Source organism: Gymnoscopelus microlampas (assembly GCF_963454915.1).
Source record: "Gymnoscopelus microlampas genome assembly, chromosome: 23".
NCBI classification, from domain to species: Eukaryota; Metazoa; Chordata; class Actinopteri; order Myctophiformes; family Myctophidae; genus Gymnoscopelus; species Gymnoscopelus microlampas.
The window spans coordinates 5,176,311-5,198,997 of record NC_139960.1 but is presented as its reverse complement, the minus strand read 5'-3'; positions in this window follow the sequence as shown (position 1 = coordinate 5,198,997).

Sequence of the window (22,687 nt, the reverse complement as noted above, 5' to 3'; positions counted from 1 at the left end):
GTCCGTGGCCTAATGCATATCAAACTGGGGGTCCTTGAAATGGAAGAGGTTGAGAAACACTGGCCAAGCAAGTCATATAGCTCTAGACACAGAGCATATTCTGATTGGTATAGTGGAGGTTAGAGGGGGCTACGCCGCAGAGAACGGACAATAGCCTGGGGAGCTGCCCGTGACCTAACCCCAGTGTCTTTCCTTTGGCAGTTTTGGCAGTAAATAAAAACGTTTTTCAAATTGATTCGACAGTTTTTGCACTTTCTGACAAAATATGGGTAATATTGGTCATTGGTGGTCTAGGACAGAATTGGGGCTGGCATCGGAGTCAAAGATCTGGCATCGTTTGGACTCTAATGAATATGAATGTGAACATGCTGTTCTGATAGAGATGATCAGATCACAGCTACGTTTTCAAAATATAATCTGGTTTAAACAATTTTGAATATAGCTCTGCTTTCCCACTCTGCATGGCATGGGCTCAACTTGAATCGACTATAATCACCTTCTTTTGTTTAATTTTCCATTAGGCAAAAGTGTTTTTACCAAAAAGGTGACATGGAAACACTGCAGACTACATATTGGTCAGAGAGAATTGTGACTAGCGTGTGATTGTGTGATTGTGTCATTGTGCCACGAGGTACTCCACTACACTTTTAATGTTTGAATGAATGAAGATGTAGCAACTGCACGGCCTATTTATCACCTAAAATGTTATCATAGATTATGTTGAACTGTGGTGATTATTATAATAAAATAGCATTAGCTGTATATTTAGCACTGTCTAGTAAGTTCAGTATGACACCCAGCTGTACATAGGGGTCCTATCTACAGTGCAGTGGAAAACAAAGTGAGTAGACCAGAGTCAAGTACAAAAAGTGACTTTACTCTCTCCATTGATATGGTTCAGAAAGTTGTTGCTCTTGTAAACAATGTGAAGGCATTGAGAAGGCTAGAGTCCTCTGGGAAGGGAATTACAGCAGGGAGAAAGAACATCCTTACAAGGATAGAATGTTGAGTAAGAAAAACAAGGAGAATGACATACAATAGATGTCATTGTGACTGGAGAGCTAGGACGTGGCTTCTGTGTTCATGATCTGAGAAGGATCCTGGAGGAAAGACACAGAAGTAGTGCTGTCAAAGTTAGCGCGTTATTGACACATTAACGCATGAGCGAATTAACCGCGAGGTGTGAATGAGCTGCAAGCAAAGTTGTGTGTCTCTCTCTCTCTCTCTCTCTCTCTCTCTCTCTCTCTCTCTCTCTCTCTCTCTCTCTCTCTCTCTCTCTCTCTCTCTCTCTCTCTGTGGCTGAAAATGTTGGGGCCCTGGTACATATCAAACGGGGGTCCTATAAATTAAAGAGCCAGAATCACTGGCCTAGATAGTCATTTAGGCTAATGACCATATAGTAGACTATCATGTCTTCCTAGCTTACCAATCACAGCATTTAAGTAACATGAATCTACAGGTTGATAATGTTTTATTTGTTCTTACAAAATTGTGGCCACAAGTAGCATGTTATATCAAGTTATTGTTATGATGATTATATGAACATTACAGGTCCACAAAAGTAACCCACGACAACAGGTGATTTAGCCCTACATATATTAGCACATTTTCGTCATGTAGACAATAGAGGAAGTTTATTTATTTATGGTAAACATGTACTTACTGGCAGTATGGACGATCGGTAGCTTAGCTACCCACTTAGCATAGTTTGGATCTGCTATTGTGACATATAGCATTTTTACGTTTAATACTTTCAATACATTTTGATGGCATAGTTTGGATCTGCTATGGTGAAATGTAGTATTTTGTAGCTACGTACTTACCATAGTTTGGATCTGAATTAATACATTGAAAAACATATTATCTGTTGACTTCTAGACTTGTTAATAAACACTCGTGGTTTAATCCAAGTAGCAGGTTTATTGACAACCATGAATCATAGGACGGGAGACATCTGTGTGTGGACAGCATCCGCTAAGCACATACACAATACTGAAATCACGTTCATGTCCAGGTAATCTCGCGGGGGCACCGCAGCTACGGCAACACTTAATAACCAAAACAGTGTAACAATACAACTGTCTACATCCCCCTTTTTAAGCTCTGCTTATCAACCAACACTTTTACCAAATGTCAAAATAAAACTTCTTCCGGTATTCTATATGAAAATGAAAAACACAATATTATGTGAACACAATTATTACCAGAAACTTATTTCCAATGTGTTGTCCTCTGTTTTTTTTTTTTTTTTAACATGTACATGTACTGTGAAATCACAACATAGTTGAGGCTGAGCTGATACCAAACAAATGTAAAGTGGCCTCATGAATCAAAAGTCCATTACCATAACACAGTCACACTCTGTAACTAGACTCATAGTCCAACGAATAAATGCACAGACAAAATGATTCTCAACTCAAAACAACATACATCTCAAACATAGGTCTATGTACGCATGCACTGTCTAATCAAGGTACTTCCTATTTGGCTTGGGGACCCTACCAAATCTGGTGCGGTACACTGGAGTGGATGGCTGAACCGGGCTTTTGTCCCATGTCTCTGTGCACTCCTGTAACACACTGTTGGGAGTCATTTCAGCATTTGTTTGTGGTTCACATTGTCCTGACAGTGAGTGTTCATCGTTATCAGGCTCTTTATTCATTTGTGTTCTGTTCATTTGTTGTATGGGAGTGCGTAGTGGCACTTCGGTTTCCTTTGCAATGATGGGCTCTGGAGGTTGTGGCTCCATCACTGGCAGAATGTGACGCCTGTTGCGTCTGTATTCCCTGCCTTCAGACTCCACCACGTATGAACGTGGCTCGACACATTGTCTCTTCACGATTCCTATTCTGTCATGTCCTTTCTGTGTTTGGAGTCGTATCACTTGGTTTGGTGACAGGGGAGCGAGGGGCTTGCTGGACTTATCATAGCAGCGTTTCTGAGCCTCGCGCTTTCTTGTGAGCTGGGCTTTAATGTCGGCCGTTGCTTTCGCTGTTGGTTTCAGTAACTGTTTGCAGATTGGCAGGCTTGTTCGAGTCCGTCTGGAAAACAGTCTTTGTGCAGGGGAACCCAGGATCTCGTCTCTGGGCATGTTGCGAATGTGTAACAAGTTCAGGTGAAAGTCTGTTCCATCTCTTTTTGTTGTTTCCAGCAGTTTTTTCGCACTCCTCACAGCCCTTTCACTGAGGCCGTTAGACTGCGGGTACTCAGGACTGCTAGTCACATGTACAAAGTCCCAAGATCTGGCAAAGTCACGAAACATCTGACTCATGTACTGGCTGCCACAGTCCGAGTACAATTTCTGTGGTGAGCCGTGAACTGAAAAGTGGCGTTTTAGCTTGTTAATCACAGTCAAGGACGTTATGTTACTGAGCTTGTCGATTTCAAACCATCCCGAGTACGAGTCCACGAGCACAAGATAGTGGTGGTTATCCCATTCGATTATGTCTGTACCAACAACAGACCAGGGCAGGTCAGGGACTGCATGTAGTTTCAGTGGTTCTTTCTGTTGGTGTGTTTTCATGCTGTTACAGACACTGCATGCCTTGACGGCAGTCTCTACATCGTCGTTCAATGATGGCCAGAACACACTTTCTCTTGCCCTTCTCTTTGTAGATTCCATGCCTGGGTGGCCCTTGTGCAATAATGTCATATACTCAGAATGCAGGGAGGTGGGAATGATAGCTCTGTTTCCTCTCAAGATGACGTTGTCTTCAACAGTGAGTTCATCTCGGAAGCTGAAAAACGGTTTCACCTCCGCCGGCACACTGCATATGCGCCTTGGCCAGCCGTTCTGAATGAAGCAGGTGAGTGTCTGGAGAGTGGTGTCTGCAGCAGTATGCTCACGTAGTTCTCCAAGCCGCCGTGGAGATATCAGCTGGACTGCCATCACCTCGAACTCATTCTGTTCCTCTTCTTGGGGGCACACGTCACGCCTTGGTGCACGTGAGAGGGTGTCTGCCACATAGAGGTGTTTCCCCTTTTTGTAGGTCAGGGTCAAGTTGAATTTTTGCAGTCTCAACATCATACGCTGCAGGCGAGCTGGTATTGTGTGGAAAGGCTTGTTGTGGATTGTGACCAAAGGCTGGTGGTCAGTCTCGATCACAACGGCTTTGCCATAAATGTAGTCATAAAACCTATAACAGGCAAAAACGACCGCCAGCAATTCTTTTTCTATCTGTGCGTACCTGGTCTCTGTTTGGGTCAGAGTACGCGACGCATACGCCATCGGTTTTCCATCTTGGAGGCAGGCAGCTCCTAGACCATGTTGGGATGCATCACAGGTAAGCGTCACAGGTTTTGAGACATCATAATATTGAAGAACAGGTGGGTTGGTGACACACAATTTGAGTCTGTCAAAGGCATCCTGCTGATGCTGTGTCCAGTTCCAGACCACGTCCTTGTGCAACAGTTGCCGTAGTGGCGTTGACAGTTCACTAAGGTTCGGGACGTATTTGCCTAGATACGTGATCATGCCCAAGAATCGTTGGAGAGCTGTCTTGTCCTCCGGAGGAGGCATTTCGCTAATCGCTGTGGCTTTTTTCGGATCGGCTTTGAGTCCATTTTCTGTGAACACGTGTCCTACATAGCTCACCTCCTTGAGGCCAAACTTGCATTTGTTCTTGTTGAGTCTGAGTTTTACATATCTGGCCCGGTCTAGAACTTGTTTCAGGTTTTTTTCATGTTCCTCAGCATCCTTGCCTCCAATGATGATGTCGTCCACAATTATAGCGCATGGATATCCAGCAAATATTTGCTCCATGGCTCTTTGGAAAACCTCAGAGGCAGTATTGATGCCAAAGGGCATCCTCAGGAATTTAAACCTGCCAAAAGTAGTAGTGAATGTTGTGTAGAGAGATGAGGCGTCATCCAGTTTGATTTGCCAGAATGAGCTTTTTGCATCAAGGACAGAGAAGACAGTGGCACCTGACATCTGCGCTGCCACTTCCTCTACTGTGCGCATGGGATGGTGGGGGCGCATTAATGCCTTGTTTAGGCCTCTTGGATCTATGCAGATGCGAACATCATCAGTCTCTTTCTTGTGTGTGGCGACCATGTTGGAGACCCATTCTGTGGGCTCGTCCACAGGTTCAATGACTCCAAGAGCCTGCATTCGCTTGAGTTCCATCTTGACCTTTTTTTGCATTGCCGCAGGGACACGGCGTGGGGGGTTGACAACTGGTGTCACAGTTGGGTCTACTTTCATGGAATAAGTCACAGGCAAGTTACCTAATTCATCACTGAATAAGTCTGCATATTCCTGAAACATTCTCTGCGATAGAGTTTGATCCTGAATGGTGTCAATGTGGTGCACCTCCTTGCTAAAGGTGACCAGTTTCATCTTCAGGCTGTCACGTAGGCCTAGGATGGATTGTACATCTTCGCCCACAACCTGAAATGTCAGGTCATATGGCTGCTCACTGAGCTTGCAGTGCAGAGTTACTGTGCCAATTGATTCAATCACAGCTCCACCAAAAGCGACAAGTTTGACTAGTTTGTGTGACTTCTGTAATTTTTCAGTTTGCCTACTGGCTTTGTATGTATTTAGGGAAATGACGTTACATTTGGCCCCTGTGTCTACTTTTAACTCTAGGGTTTTGTCATTGACAGTTACAGTGCAACGTCCCTCCCCTTTGTGACAGTCATCAGATTGTACAGAGTTCACATCGTTGTTCTCCTGTAATGAAAGAGGGTCGATGGTGAAAGTTTCATCACTGTCTGAATCTGTCTCAGCTGTCAGTAGATGCACTTGTCTACCTGATCTGCTCATTTTTGCTGATCTGCATAGCTGCTTGAAGTGGTTATGCTTACCACAATTGTGACATTGTTGTCCGAAAGCTGGGCATTGCTCCCGTTTAGCTGGGTGATTGCCTCCACAGTTCCTGCAGCTTGAAATTGCTGGTGATGGATCTTCAGTTTTCACTCTGTATTTAAATTGACCCTTGGGTTTGCTGCGTTTTATCTGCATGGCATCAACATTGGCAGTTGTCATGTATTTTGGTGCAGAGAGGGCTTTGCTATGCTGCTCAGTGAGTTCACTTATTTGACAGATGCGTATAGCTTTAGCCAGAGTGAGGTCAGTCTCCTTGAGTAGGGAACGTCTAACACCATCACTGCTGATTCCACAAACAAGTCTGTCTCTAATGAGCTCATCCTTTAACTGACCAAAATTGCAGGTTTTAGCCTGGTTTCTTAATGTACTCACGTATGCTTCAATTGTTTCACCAGGTTTTTGGTGTCTGGTATTGAAGTTGTGCCTCTCCATTATCACGTTGGGTTCTGGGTTGCATATTTCTCTGAATTTCCTTATTAGGCAGTCGGGATTTTCCCTTGATTCCGCTGGTGTTGTGACCACTCCATCCTCTGCTGTGACTTCAGGTGCATAGGTGAATGACTGCTCTCTCTCTATAGCCTCGGGTCCCGCAAGATTGAGGAGTATATAGGCTCTAGTTTTAGCAGGTTTATCACTGTGTGCTGCAGCAATGAATATTTCATATTCACGTGCAAACTTGCGCCAGTTCTCGGCCACATTTCCATCGAAGATAAGAGGGTCTGGACGTCTGAATCCATCAGCCATACTTTTTTTTTTTTTTTCACGTGCAGGCTGGTAGTTCGGTGCGGTAGTTTCTGTTGTTCCTACCGGTTCCAACGAGTTGTCCGAGAAACGTGGTCACATCGGCGGAGATCCCGCTTCTAACACCATGTTGACTTCTAGACTTGTTAATAAACACTCGTGGTTTAATCCAAGTAGCAGGTTTATTGACAACCATGAATCATAGGACGGGAGACATCTGTGTGTGGACAGCATCCGCTAAGCACATACACAATACTGAAATCACGTTCATGTCCAGGTAATCTCGCGGGGGCACCGCAGCTACGGCAACACTTAATAACCAAAACAGTGTAACAATACAACTGTCTACATTATCCAATGTGAGTGTGTGACGCGTTGTGGGGTTGTAGATCTGCTATTTACAAAAACTTTTGACAAAATGTGAAAAACGTGGAATGTTTTTGCAAACATTTTTAGACCACAAATGTTATGCTGGTCCCTGGCACTAACCTTGTGGTTGGACATGGACATACAGTGGAAAAAGCATTCACATTTTTTACTTTAGTAAAAGTATCAATACTGCAATGTAGAAAATGTAAAAATACTATGTTAGAAGTAAATGTCCGGAATTAAAAATGAACTTGAGTAAAAGTACAAAAACATTGGTATCTAAATGTACTTAAAGTACCAAAACTAGAAAGTAGGCTACTCATTATGCAGAATATCCCATTGCACAAGTTGTCAAATGTATGACATCTTTTGAAAATAGCAGATCTACAAGCAGTGGCGGATTTATAGGAGTTGAGGCCCATGGGCTAGAGTAATTTTGGAGGCCCCCATTCGACACATGCACGCGCGCACAGCGCGCGTGCATGTGCCCCCCCTGCGCGCGCAATTTTTTTTTGCGGTTTTGGGCGGATTGGGTCCGTTTTTTTCCCGTTTTTGGTTTCTTTATTTCGGTTTTAGGGTTACAAAAAATATATATATATCATTAAAAATAATAATAATAATAATAATAATAATATATATATATATTTTTTTTTTACCAAAAAAATCGGAGGCCCCCCAGTTGGAGGCCCGGGGGCTGTAGCCCCCCCTAGCCCAACGGTAAGTCCGGCCCTGTCTACAAGATCTGTGAGCTTGTAGATCGGCTATTTTCGAAGGGACGAAATGTATATGAAGGTGAAGTGGTTAATGTAAGTTTTGTAATAATAATCGAAATCTACAAAGGAACTAGTAACTGAAGTTGTCAAATAATAAAAGGTAGGCCTATTGCGCACATAACAGGCCTTCACATAATGTACATAGACCTACTGTAGTGTGCACATAACACTATAACTAGCAAGGTTAACATTAGCCCAGTACTGTAGTAGTTCAGGTGACACCTTGTCAAACCAATAACTATACAGAAAAAAAGAAACACACTGTGGAAACACGATCGCATCATCCGTCATCAGCGTCATGGCTGAACGTCAACCTGGTTTTTGCACTTTCTCCATTACAACCCGTACATCTACATAAACGTTCAGGTTCCAAATATAAAGTGCTTACCACATGGCCATGGATGTTACAATTATATACGGGCCGTCAGAAGTACCCGTGTCTTCCGTATTGTTCAATGAAAAGCATTCTAATTCAATCAGTGGCCTCTTTCTTCGAATTTTCTCCATGCATTCAACTAAGCGACCCTAGCGGTTGGGAGGTGTATTGCACTCTGATACATTGTAACTGTATGAGGAAATGGCCGTCGATCGGATTAAAATGCTTTTTATTGAACAACACGGAATAAACGGATACTGTTGAGGAACCATACATATACGACATCTCTGGCAAACACAATAACGCACGCTACACACGCGCATACACACGCACACGCTCGCTCGCACACGCTCGCTCGCACACACACACACACACACACACACACACACACACACACACACACACACACACACACACACACAACCACAATAAATCAAGACAGCAGAGTCATGATCCTCACCCCAGCCAGCAACAACAACAAAAAAGAGTATGGCCTACCTTTGAGGTAAACTGTGAAGAATAATATTGCAAAAGTAGTTCCAATCCAGTGCGTAACACACAAACAAAAACTCCTCATTTTGAGTCACGAGCGAAGAAAAAGTGTAGGCTTAATGTGTGTGTGCAACATGTGTGTGTGTTGTTGTCACGTGACTACTAGCAGCGCGCACGCACGCACGCACGCACGCACGCACGCACCACACACACACACACACACACACACACACACACACACACACACACACACACACACACACACACACACACACACACACACACACACACGAGATTGTCGCGGGGAGGGGCTACTAGCATGGAGCTAGATGCTATAGCCCGAAGGGACAGTCATGGGTTTGATTGGTTGTTGTTGGTTGTCAGGGCAATATCACAACCAATCGGTGGACGGCCAACAAATGATGACACGTTCCAGACCCTTTTTTAGCAAACCCGCCCCCTTTTTCCTACATACAGAGAATTTCTTACCCAACCCCGCCCCCTTTTCACCGATGCCCCGCCTCTCTTTAAATACCTTCAGAGGTTAACTCCCACATTCTAATCATACAGTACCACCACATCTGCGTAGTAGACTGGAGCTACTCTCCAGTCAAAAACCTCCCTGGAGAGTGGGGACATTATTTGGTCATCTGTTGACTGCTACAAGAGATACGTTTAGGATGAGGGCTTATAGATTTAGGCTCAGGGTTACATTTAGGTCTGCAGATGTATTCAACATTAATGCATGCTTAGCGTTCGGGTGGCACAGTGGTGAAGTACCTGCCCACCACATGGGGGATATTTGTCACTGCGGGTACTATACAGGTTGGGGCGGCACCTTTTGGGCGGGAGGCATAGGACGGAGACTCAACGCCGTTCCAGTGAGGGCTCCTCAACTGGCAGGTGAGCCAGTAGGACCAACAGCAGTGACAACACACAAATGTGTATGGAGAGGAATTAATTAAAATGGCATAACAGCTAAATTTGGTTAAAAAAAAGGGGGCAAATAGCAAAAAAAAAAAGACCTGAAAAGCAAGGGCATCAACTTTAGGTTAAAGATTTGTGAAAATGAGCCTTTTTTTTACATTAAGCTCTTAAACCATGCTTTAGAGTAAAGGGGAGACTTTAATAAATGTGTAGCGGCCCTTGGATTTGAATGATGACGAACGTGGATGGTTTCAACGGGTGTATTTATTTTTTTCTTCAACACAGAATGAAGCTCTGTCAAACACCGTGAAAACTATAAAAATAGAAATAAATAATGTTACAATCATATTAAATCATTTCATAGTTTCACTCAACAATAAAATCAGTGCATTTCAATCACTTTCAAAGTACAAGTCAACAATAAAATAGTTAATTTATAGTTGAATATAATTCAGTGAATAAATGCAAATACCAAACGAAAATGTACCATAACCAAATCAAAATACCAGACAAATTAATAGATCCCAAATTAAATCAGAAAGAAGATCTAAACAAACAATCAAAGAACACTCCTGTACCTCGCTCCGCTATCCAGGGGTGCTATGGGCTGCATACAAAACCACTTTGGCATCAGGTAACTCAAGGAATCATTTCGTTGCACCAAGTCACAACAGACACTGTGAACAATATATAAACAACCTTACTCAAAATGCCCACTTAAAGTGCAGAATACAGGGTTATAGGTAACAAGTAGGCTACAGAACAAACAAACAAACAATTCGTACCGTGTCGCGCTGGTTAGAAGACACGTTGGTGCGTGCTACTGTGCGTCTCTGAATGAATGGGTCTGTCTGTGTGTGTGAAGCTAGCATGCCTCAATAAGACCGCAGGAGTAACCGGAAGTGTCAGAATAAAGGTAGCCCAAAACACACAGGAAGTGTCAAAATAAAGTAAACCAAAATAAGCAAAGTAAATAACAAATTAACTTCAAACTAAAGAAAACAATTGAAGTTAAAAGGAACAAGTGTCACAGACACTTACACTCCCCCCAATCATGTTACGGGGTAACTCGTTCTGAGCAAAACATGATTCAACAACAAAACATTGTTTACAGGCTCGATGAGGTTTGAGAGGATGAATTGTCCAGTCGTTCACGCTCCTTCCAGCAGTTATTTCTGATATTGGACACGTAGTCATCCTCCACATTCTTCTCAATTCTCTGCAGTGCTGAGGCTTTGTACTCAGATTTTAAATCTCTAGTGACATAATAGTCCACTGGTAGGCTTTCTGTCTGCCATCGTATGGTCTGACCAGTGGACGGTCTGGAGTAGAGGCTGTAGGGGTGTGTGGACACCATCAGCTGACTCAAGATGGATACCAGGATCAACACTACAATGGGCATCATTTTGATGAGCAAGGAGAAATCATCATCTCCTCGTTCCTCTGCTCTCTCTTGTCTGTTATCAAATTGGCTGAGAATCAAGGCCTTCTCTAAGTCTGCCTCATACGGCTCACTGGTTATCTGCTCATCCCTCTGTTTCCATCCTTCAGCGGGTACATTCCCGTCCCCTGCTGTAGGATTGAGAGGGTCATTTGCTACAGCCTGGAGACTAGCCATAGGTGGTGGGGCAGATGACTTCTGAGGGATCTTCTTGAAAGCCAGACTTTGCAAATGATTTGTGTCTGTCTGTTGCTGTTCTTTCTTCTTCCGCTTGTCATTGTTCTGAGCGGCCTTCCCTGCTGCCTTGCCGGTGGTCCCTCTGTTCTTCCCAGAGTCCCGGCCCCCCTTGCTGCCGGTGGTCTTTCCTCCCGTCTCGGAACTGTCAGAGTCCGACTCGGTGTCGATCTGGAGCAAGGCGAAGCGGGACGCCGTGTTGGGGACGTTGATTATTGCAGACGATGCCATGGTAGCTACTGGTAGTTGATCTGTCTGTTGGGATTCTTCTGTAATGATGTGATTTACATAACTGTGGTTCCCCAGCCGATCGAGATGTGGATTTGAAGAGCCTACTATGCTCCACCCTAATACAGTTCTTTGAGCGAAGGGATCGTCATCTTCTCCGGTGATGACCTCGAGGGGTGCCAATGCTAATGGGCAGTCGTTTCCAATCAGTAATCCAACTTCGTCTTGCAACGGAGGCAGCTTGTTTGCCAGTTGTTTTAGATGAGGCCATTGCAGAGCTGTGTTCTTGGTGGGAATATAGGACTTATTTACCGGAATTAAGTTGCGGGTGTAGGCATTGCGTAGTTGGATCTGTTTCTTGGAGTGCAGACCTCTGACTTGCAGTCCTCGGATATTCTTGCTTGCCGTAACTGTGTCGATGGCCGTCATGGTGCTAAGTTTGAGCTGCACAGGCTGGGAGTCTACCTTCAGCTCCTCAAGAAGTTCTTCCAAGACAAATGTAGAGTCACTCTGCATGTCGAGTAGGGCATAGGTTAGAATTTCCCTCTGGGGTTCCTCTGTAGACGACATGAAGACGGGAACAATGCTTGAGGTAGCAGAAGCTCTTATGAAGACTGTGTGCGTCGTGGCGGAATGAATCTCCTGACCTGAATGGTCGTTTGAGGAAGTGGACTCCGTTGCCGTTTCTCCCACGGATCTCTCTCTGTCATCATGCAGGCAGGTAGGATGTCGTCGATTACATACACCACAGCTATGTCGCCTCTGGCATTCCTTACTACCATGTCCTTTTCTCAGGCACGCGAAGCAGAGATGATTTTCAAGGATGTAGGCTTTCTTGTCTTCTATAGATTTTTCCTTAAAGATGGGGCATGTAGCCACACCATGTGCTTCCTGGGCACAGATGGGGCAGGTGAATGAAGGCTTGGGGTTGTTATTTTGGGCAGTGGTGTGGAAAGCACTGGTTCTTTTGGGTGGTTTCTCATCCGTGGGCCTACGATTCACCAAAAATGGAGAGGCAATTGGGTTACAGACTATACTGGTTTCTGTTTGAAGGTATTTAGTGAAGCGTGAGAAGCTTGGATACTCGCCAGATTCGTCTAATTCCTTTACGACAATTCTGCTCCAGCCACGCACAATCCACTCCGGTAATTTTTGAAGGATCTTGTGATTCTCCTCACAATCATTTAGTATAGATAGTCCTTTGATATGTGGCATTGCTTCAACGCAGCTCTGGAGGAAATCCGCAAAGTCTCGTAGGGCAAAAGGGTCGTTAGAGCTGACCGTGGGCCATTTCGTTAACTTGTCTCTGAAGGCTCTTTGCACTATGAAGGAGTTTCCGTATCTCTCCTGTAGCACTCTCCAAGCTCCCTGATAGGCATCCTCCGAGTTCCTATAAAAGAAGCCTTCTACGGCTCTGAGGGCTTCTCCAGCAAGATAGTGTTTGAGATAGAACATTTTTTCACTAACGGGTATAGGTTGTTTGTCTATTAGTGCCATGAAGGACATTTTCCAGTCTATGAATTGTAATGGCTCGCCAGAGAAGGTTGTTGGTTCGGGAGCCGGTAGACGGTTTATACTGAGTGAGCTTATGATTGATTGAGCGAGACCGGTGGTGTCCAGGTTAGCTGACGTGTGACTGAATGTTTGTATGGGCTGAGATGAGATGGGGTTAGGTTGAGCACTTGATGGGACATTTGGAGGAGCGGAGAGTGGGTTGTTGTGGTGTTCAGAATTGCTGTCAAATCTGTTGTATGCTTGGACCCGTGCTGCTGCTACTCGGATGTCCTTTTGTGTTTTAAGCTGTTTTAGTTTAGTTTTTGCTTCTTGGATTTCCTGCAGGGCCTTGGCTTCCTCCTGGTTAGCGGCAAGATCTGCCTCTGCATCGGCTCTCTTGCTAGAGGCTTTGGAGGAAGTTTTAGAGTGGTGGCTGGAGATGGAATTTGAATCGTCAGTGTTGACTATGGAAGGGGTTTTTGGGTGCAATTGGCCGGTTCCACGGGACTGTGTCTGTTTCTCTGTGTTATGGGATGTTTCGGAGATGACTGTTTCAGTGTTGGTGTGTCCAAAAATAGAGCCATACTCCTCCTTATTTAAGGCCATTCTGACACGTACCTTTGCGAGCTCCTCATTAAAAGGCCTGTCAAGGGCTTCCAGATACTTGTCCACTATCTCACATATCTCTGCTGTGACGATTATGCAGGCGTCCATTCTTTTGACGATGTCCGGGGTGGCAGTGCAGTTGCGTTGAATTGATTTATAATGTTGACTTATTGCATCATGTTGCTGCTGAACCGTTTGCTTGATGTCCTGGAGGATCTCTTCAGAACAAAATGATTTTAATGCTGTTCGGCCACTTTTTGCTGAGTGCGTCCAGGTAGTATATGCCTTTGTGAATGCCTTTTCAGATTTCTTGGAGTTCTCGTCATGCAGTTGCTGGCCCTTCTCGGTTGGGATTTTTTTGCGGGTGCCTAATTCAAACTGATGTTCCTTGGTCGCTGGTTTTCCACATTCAGTAGCATCTTGTGTGCCGACTGTCTCTTCGGAATTCGTAGGATGCTCCATGTTGACTGCTGTGTCGTTGGTGGTTGACATTTGCTGGGATTTTTGCTGTTTGTGATTACTTTGACTTTAGAGGATAATTGGTCTGGGTTGGCGTTCAGTGTATATAAGCAGTTTAGCACCGAGCAGCTTCCACAGTACCACTTTGAACCACAAAATGATAAAACAAACAAACACACAAATTGTAGTACAATTGTTTCACCAATGCATCAAAAGCAGCTTAAAAGTTCTTAATTCCTGGTTTAAATCCCTTTGACCTGTGTGACAGAACCTTTAAGTTCCAAGCACATTTGATGAACACATTTGATTTTCACCCTTACGGTTTCTTGTTTTTTATTCTGTATTTTTTATTTATTTATTTTTTCAATTTTGTCCTTTTAGTAACCTTCCTACCAGTAGAGGCTACCAGTTAGAATGTATAGGCCCCCTCAGTGAGTATGTTAGTGACTTTGGTGGTGTGTGACAAACTTTGGGGGTAGTGGGCTGATGACTTGAGTACAAGGTGGCTGTAGATGAGATGTGTTGATGGTGTCAACGTTGAGTAGCTTCAGCGTCGAGTTTTCACTGTAGCGGCCCTTGGATTTGAATGATGACGAACGTGGATGGTTTCAACGGGTGTATTTATTTTTTTTTCAACACAGAATGAAGCTCTGTCAAACACCGTGAAAACTATAAAAATAGAAATACATAATGTTACAATCATATTAAATCATTTCATAGTTTCACTCAACAATAAAATCAGTGCATTTCAATCACTTTCAAAGTACAAGTCAACAATAAAATAGTTAATTTATAGTTGAATATAATTCAGTGAATAAATGCAAATACCAAACGAAAATGTACCATAACCAAATCAAAATACCAGACAAATTAATAGATCCCAAATTAAATCAGAAAGAAGATCTAAACAAAAAATCAAAGAACACTCCTGTACCTCGCTCCGCTATCCAGGGGTGCTATGGGCTGCATACAAAACCACTTTGGCATCAGGTAACTCAAGGAATCATTTCGTTGCACCAAGTCACAACAGAACAATATATAAACAACCTTACTCAAAATGCCCACTTAAAGTGCAGAATACAGGGTTATAGGTAACAAGTAGGCTACAGAACAAACAAACAAACAATTCGTACCGTGTCGCGCTGGTTAGAAGACACGTTGGTGCGTGCTACTGTGCGTCTCTGAATGAATGGGTCTGTCTGTGTGTGTGAAGCTAGCATGCCTCAATAAGACCGCAGGAGTAACCGGAAGTGTCAGAATAAAGGTAGCCCAAAACACACAAGAAGTGTCAAAATAAAGTAAACCAAAATAAGCAACATAAATAACAAATTAACTTCAAACTAAAGAAAACAATTGAAGTTAAAAGGAACAAGTGTCACAGACACTTACAAAATGTGTTTGTTCTTTACACCAGAGTGCACTGGAAAAGATCGATAAGATAAGAAATCTTTATTATCCATAACATTTACATAAAATGGAAATTTGCCTTCGGCATCCTGGCAGAATATATAAAATACAATACACATAAGATTTCACCAGCATTGATGTGGGGGAAGGGAGCTTTATTATGTCCCTGTTTAGAATGGCCACAGCAGAGGCTACACATTATTTCTTGTACCTAATTGTCCTGCCTAGAGAAATGGAACATTGAGTCCCCTACCAGATGGCAACAGCTGGAATGATGAGTGAAGGGGTTTGGTGGGGTCATTATTATGGAGATGGCCCGGTTGTGTCCTGTAGGTTCAGGAGATTAAATTGTTTGTCTCCGATTAGGGCTTTAACTATCGATTATTTGCTTAGAGATTATCCCATCGATTACTATTTTCATTACTCGGATAATAGAGAAGCACATTTTTAAAATAATTATCTTTAAAATGTTGTATCAATGAATCATTTAACCACTTACGCATTATTTTATATTTTCCCAATATTGTTGATTTTTTGGGAAAAACTAAATTACTTAACTTAATTAAACTATAATGACATGCCCAAAATAAGGATTGATTATTAATAGATTTTTTTTTATAATCAATTCATCAATCTCCAATGATCTTGCTGGCCTGGTTGACCACCTGGGCCCGTTTGTTCCTAATAACCATAGGATTAACAAAAGGCTTGCTCGAAGTCTATGAATGCACTATTCCAATTAGGCTCAGAAACTAAATTTGGAACACCTATATTTTTGTCCAAAGGAGGGACCACTTTCAACCTGGCGTCCCTATTTTGGGCATCAAAAATAGTCAATAGTGAATCTAGCTGTTACTGTAGATTGTAGAACGGCTATTCTCACAATTTATTTTGCACAACACCGCCATACGACAATGTATAGTAGCCGTAGTATGGGCATTTTCAGCACAAAATAACATGGGCTTCCTCAGAACACATACACTTATTTCAAAATTGTACAGTAAATTGTGCCCCCCCCCACCCCCTCCCTGGGAGTTAGATTAACACAATGCAGTTGTAAGGGTTAAGGGGTCAAACGATACAGAAGGCTACAGTACTGCACAAGCCATCTATGGAGGGGTTCTCACTTCTCACACGTATTGTGTGTGTGTGTGTGTGTGTGTGTGTGTGTGTGTGCGTGTGCGTGTGCGTGTGTGTGTGTGTGTGTGCGTGTGTGTGCGTGTGTGTGTGTGTGAGTGAATGTGAATGGTTTGTGTAACACTGTCTCTCTATGAATAATGGAGCCTTGTAAATGGGACCTGTACAGCTGCTCTCAGAGACCACCTCTGGTTCCACGTATAAAATCTATCATGAGCACCTGCGGGGCGCTGGACCCTATATGGCGCATTGGCGCCCAGCGGACACTATACCTCACCAACTAGGACACTTCGCAAATAACATGCATTTCACAATGTCAAGTATACTTGTGAAATGAATGTTAAGCAGTGAGCTATGCCTGCTGGGCTTAAACTGTGTTGTAAGTTTCTGTATATGTTTTTGTTGGAAGTTTTCTGCAAAAAGAGTGAAAGGTTGATATTCTGATAATAATCTTTGTTATACAGTGTTCAGTAACAGGGGTCTCTCCAGCACTTTAGTAAACAGAAAATACGTTTTCAGGTGGGTTACCAATTTCATCCAATTAGGAGAGAAAACCCATTCATCAGCTTCAATTTTATAGTGTTCCAGTTCCAATTTGGTCTGCTCATGTTTGTGGTTCATCACTTCCAATTTCACTTGTTTATCCTGAAATTGGTATCTGGACCTGAAAATGAATTTTCTGTTCGCTAAAGAGCCGGATAGAGAGGGAGACCCTTGTAACAAAGTAATCTATAGCAATGATTACTATCAGAATATAAATCTATTTAACAATACAAATAGTCTACTGCCTTGGTGCATATTCTGAAATGGCCTGCTGTCTCACAGACATGCAATGCAAGCGCACGCACACGCACACGCACACACACACGCACACACACACGCGCACGCGCGCACACATAGCTGGTTAAAGGTCACATCCGTCAAGGTTCTCCTTGGGGATGCGGTATGTCTGTGAGTATACAGCACGCTGTGAACTCCTCAGCGTTCATTTCACTCTGAGAGCGTACAAAGCGTACATTTGTAAGCTCTTTTTAGCGGTGCCAACCGCTCTATACGTGGCTTTTGACTTTTGTATGTCCGTCCGTCCGTCCGTCCGTCCGTCCGGCCGGCGGTTTCAGCACGGGATGAGCACGGCAAAGAAGCAAACAGCTATAACTTCAGTTTGCAGCATGCCACCAAGTCCAAATTTGGTATGTGGACTTAGACCACCAATAGGGACGAGCATGAATTGATGACGTTATCAAAAAGGGGTCCAGGGACCCCCAGCGCCCGTATGAGCACGGGATGAGCACGGGATTTTAAACAGCTATAACTCCAGTTTGCAGCATGCCACCAAATCCACATTTGGTATGTGGACTTAGACCACCAATAGGCACGAGCATGAATTGATGAAGTTATCAAAGAGGGGTCCAGGGACCCCCCGCGCCCGTATGAGCACGGGATTTTAAACAGCTATAACTCCAGTTTGCAGCATGCCACCAAGTCCACATTTGGTATGTGGACTTAGACCACCAATAGGCACGAGCATGAATTGATGAAGTTATCAAAGAGGGGTCCAGGGACCCCCCGCGCCCGTATGAGCACGGGATGAGCACGGGATTTGAAACAGCTATAACTCCAGTTTGCAGCATGCCACCAAGTCCACATTTGGTATGTGGACTTAGACCACCAATAGGGCCCAGCATGAATTGCTGAAGCCCCGCCCCCTCTGTCTTCCCATTGGCTGGCCTTCAAACAGCCATAACTCAAGTTCGCAGCATGCTATGGAGTACAAATTTTGTACATGGACTAAAGCCAGCAATAGGGACTAACTGTCATTACTTAAGCCCCGCCCCCTCTGTCTGCCCATTGGCTGGGCTTTAAACAGCCATCATTCCAGTTTGCAGCATGCTCCCAAGTACAAATTTGGTAAGTGGACTCAGACCACCAATAGGGACGCATTGAAATGAGTTAAGGCCCGCCCCAAAGGCACCGCTTCCTTCACACAGGGTGTGATTTTTTTTTACTGTGTATGTGTTGTAAGGTAGCAACTGATGATTAGTATGTATTACCGCAGACAGAGACAGCATCGGCATTCCTCCCTAGAGGTGACATCATCCAGTGTATGCTTTTAGAGGATTGTGATTTGGATACTGGATAGATCCCAATGGCTTCCCTCCCCTCCAGGGAGCATACCAGAAGTGGTGCGTTGTCAAAAGCTCAGTGCATCATCAAGGACACTCACCACCCCAGCCACAATCTGTTCACGCCTCTACTGCGACTACGGCCAGGCAAGCTCTACCGTTGTATCAAGAGCCATACCACCAGATCTCTGAACAGTTGCCACCTGTCTACCTTTACTGTTGAAAAAGCCCTGAGCACCGCTTGTCGCCAGGCTGTCTAGCCACACAGTATTACTTTTTACTTGATATTTGCACAAAGCTGCACTTCATGTATACATCAGTCGCTGCTGCTATTTTTAAACTCACCTGTTACTATGCTGCTTTTTAAAAATGAAAACTGCCTCATGCCACTGCATTTCTCTGATCGGCTTGTATTATGTGTACAGTATGTATATATTTTTCACTCTACTCATATCAGGAATATTTGAACCTTGTAATTTATTTTTATACCTATTCTTCTTACTTTTCCTGAAAACTACAAATTATGGAGCTTGCAAAAGTCAATAATAGTTGTTATACTGGTCGTGCTGAAACTTGTTTCATTTCCAGTCAGAACAATTCATCTGATTCCTTTTATTCCAATGCAGTTTTATTGTGAGCTTAGCAGCAAAGCATATGCCGTTTGTTTGGGTATGTGTGGTCACTGGTTCCTATAGATTACAGAGATTAACTGAAATCAGTAATATGCAATTTAACGTTACAGTAATCAAAACATAATTCTCTGAACTGTTAATTCACTAAGTATCAGTGAATGCTATAACAGAATTGAACACAATAGTGTCCTTGACCAATGGTACATTTATAGAACAATAAGCACCTTCTACACTACAGTGATAAAATAAACACGTATGAAAAATAATCCTGCAGTTACACAATTAACTCAAGGCAGTCTACAAAATAACAATGGATAGCGAGGTAAATTTAACAAGATGTGACGTTAGAATGGGGAGGCATGCGTTAATCCGACAGACCTTTTCTCCGACTATGTGGCATCCGCGTGCGGTTAGGGTTAGGGTGCGGGTTTGGTTCGGGCAGTATAAATAAATCAAATTACACAAACTCTAGCAGTAGCCAACACTAAAGCTAAAACAGGAATTTACTTTAATACAATGAACAGCAACAAAAATGTACAAAATTGCAAGGTCAAAGTAATGCAACAGACAGGTGAAACAAATGAATCTGCTTCCCTAATTACAAACATTTGGCACCTGCGCCACTCTTTCAACTCTTACACTCTCTAAAGAAATCAAACAGGTTAAACAAATGAATCTGCTTTCCTAATTACAAACATTTGGCACCTGCGCCACTCATTCAACTCTTACACCCTCTAAATCATGTGTGTTAATTGGGGCTACGATCATCCTCTGGTATCTTCGGCAGTCGGATGAGTTTGGTCACTGGGTATTAAACTGTCCCTTTAATGTCTATGTCCGCTGATCGGATTCTACCGTCATCACTCTGATGAACAAAGGATACAAAGCCGATGGGCAGAGTCCTCTGGGCAGCTGGTGGTCGATGACCATGACGACTTGACCCAAAGCAAGGTCTGAGTGACTGCCTGCCACTTAGATCTGAGATGAAGGCTAGGCAGGTACCGCCGGATAAACTGCATCTATCGCGTTGGCGACGAAGGAGCCTGGGGTAGGGATGAATCCAGCCTCCCCATCAGCAGCTGGTTTGGAGTTATGGGGTCTAGATCTAATTAATTGATTGATTTATTTACTGACAACAAGCAAAAGGATAACACAAGAAAAGTCTGAAGGCTTATTTCCATTGTGGGAGCGTGTTTATGTTCCCCGTGTTCTATGTTCCCCGCTTACCTAACCTTAAACCTAACCCTAACCCTAACCTTAGTGGGGAAACATAGAGCTGGAGGGATGACACCTCCATTGTGGTCTTATTTGTTGTTGTGACAATACATAGAATTCAGTTTAAAACCAGGACGTGGTGTTAAGAAAACTCTTTAAGGAGGACTTAAAGCTAGTAATAGTCCCAAACAATTTAGTGACAGTAGGCAACCCATTCCACGTGATAGCTGCGGAATACAAAAAAAAAGAGAGTCCTTTCCAATACCGCTTTTTACTCTGAATGGAACAAAGTTATTGGAGCTACCTCTAGTGGAGTAGCTATGCACATCACAAACCCTAGAAAAGTCATTGCATAAATATTTGGGTGCCTCATTGTTTACAATCTTGTGGAACATTCAAATTTTCATAAACAAACGCTCTCCGCTCTGCCAACCAAGGCTACTACTGTAAATAAGTCGGCAGGAGATGAGTTTTGGGTTGGAGCTTGTGGATCAACTATACAGTAGTTTATTTTGGGAATGTCTTTTTTAGGATCATAGGGATACCATTATACCACAATGTGCAGGCATAATCAAAATGACACTGAACGAGTGCCACTGCCAATACATTCATTGCACTTTTGTCTATATACTGTATGTGACCAAATTTGGCTGGCGTTGAGTCATCTGGCATTTTTCATGTCATATGAAAGCAGGGAATCATAGCAAAATAATTATATATTGGTTAAGACGATTGAGTGAATAGTTTTGTAACTACAGCTTATGGAACTGAAGTCAAGTTAAAACTCTTAAGTAGAGAACACACCACTTGAATGGCTCTCATTCAGAGTAGTACTACTCGCCTATCAATCCCATCACACATAGCGGGGGTTGCATTTCCTTTGTGTACAAGGCTCTCTTTGTTCCCTGTATGCTCTCTGGGACCAAGCTTTTGCCACTGCCCCCTGCTGGAACCGGCTGGAACCAGTGCCCCAGGGGGACCAACACAGATAGATTTCCACAACAGTTTTAACAAAATATCATTGTTAATACATCTTTCTTTGAGATTTACATTAGACAAGTCAACAGACTAGTGATACCTTTCAAAACGATCGGGTGGAAATGATGGATTTTACCCCGATTTTGCGATTTTTGGACGGAAACTGAGGATTGTGTTAGTAATGCTAGCTAGCGGTTGCTAGCTCTAACCTTATATCGTAGCTACATGTTTATGCATACATTTCATGTTTACATGTTGATTTAAGCTCTGACATATATGTCAGACATACAGTATGTGAAGAGTCTAACTGGGCGATTAACTCATTTTGGATAAAAAATAATAATAATTGCAAAACAAATATTTTTCTGCTTTCCTGAAGAATGGGCACCCGCGAGAAGACCAAAAACGGTCACATACAGTATGTGGATATTCTGATTAAAGAAGTATATTCGTTGGTTAATATTTATATCTAGACGCTTAAAAAAATGCTAATCAACGTCTAAGCTATGGTTTAGACGTCTGCCAAACATTCATTTTTAGATAAGATTTAAACCCTGATTTAGACTATAGACGTTGTTTAGACGTTATTTAAACACCTGCATTCATTATAGGGATATTAATATACTTATAATTAAATCCAGATGTTTAAATAACGTTTGAACAATGTGTAAGCATTTTATACCTTGACAATTTATCAAATCATTCACAAAAAAACTAGATTTCTTCATTTAAAATCCTCAAAATCTAATGTTCCCTTTTTCTTAATGTTACTTTTAACATTTGAATTTGGCGGAAGTACCGCCCAAGGAAATTACGTCGATGCTTTACAAATCTGTTAACATTCTCCGTGAATGAAACAAGTGTTGTGATTGGTCAAAACATATTGTTTCCGGGGGAAACACGTACGACGGAAATCCTGTCCACTCAGGACTTCCGAGACACTCGCTGGTTTAGGCCGTGACCAGGCTTCTCTTCACAGATGAGTGAGGCTGGGAACGAGGCTACTGTTACTATGGTTGTTGTCTGTAGGAGTTGACCATTGGCTGAGGCACAAGCTCCACTAGCTCCAGGCTGTCTTTAATCTTCATTAGCAGCTCTGCCATACACAGGAATATACTGTAGCATACACTATCTTTTCCTGTCTATGACGTATATCTTATTCACATTAATGTTTGGGTCTGAAGTGTACCCAAGTGGTTTGGATTTCAATGTGCCCTCCACT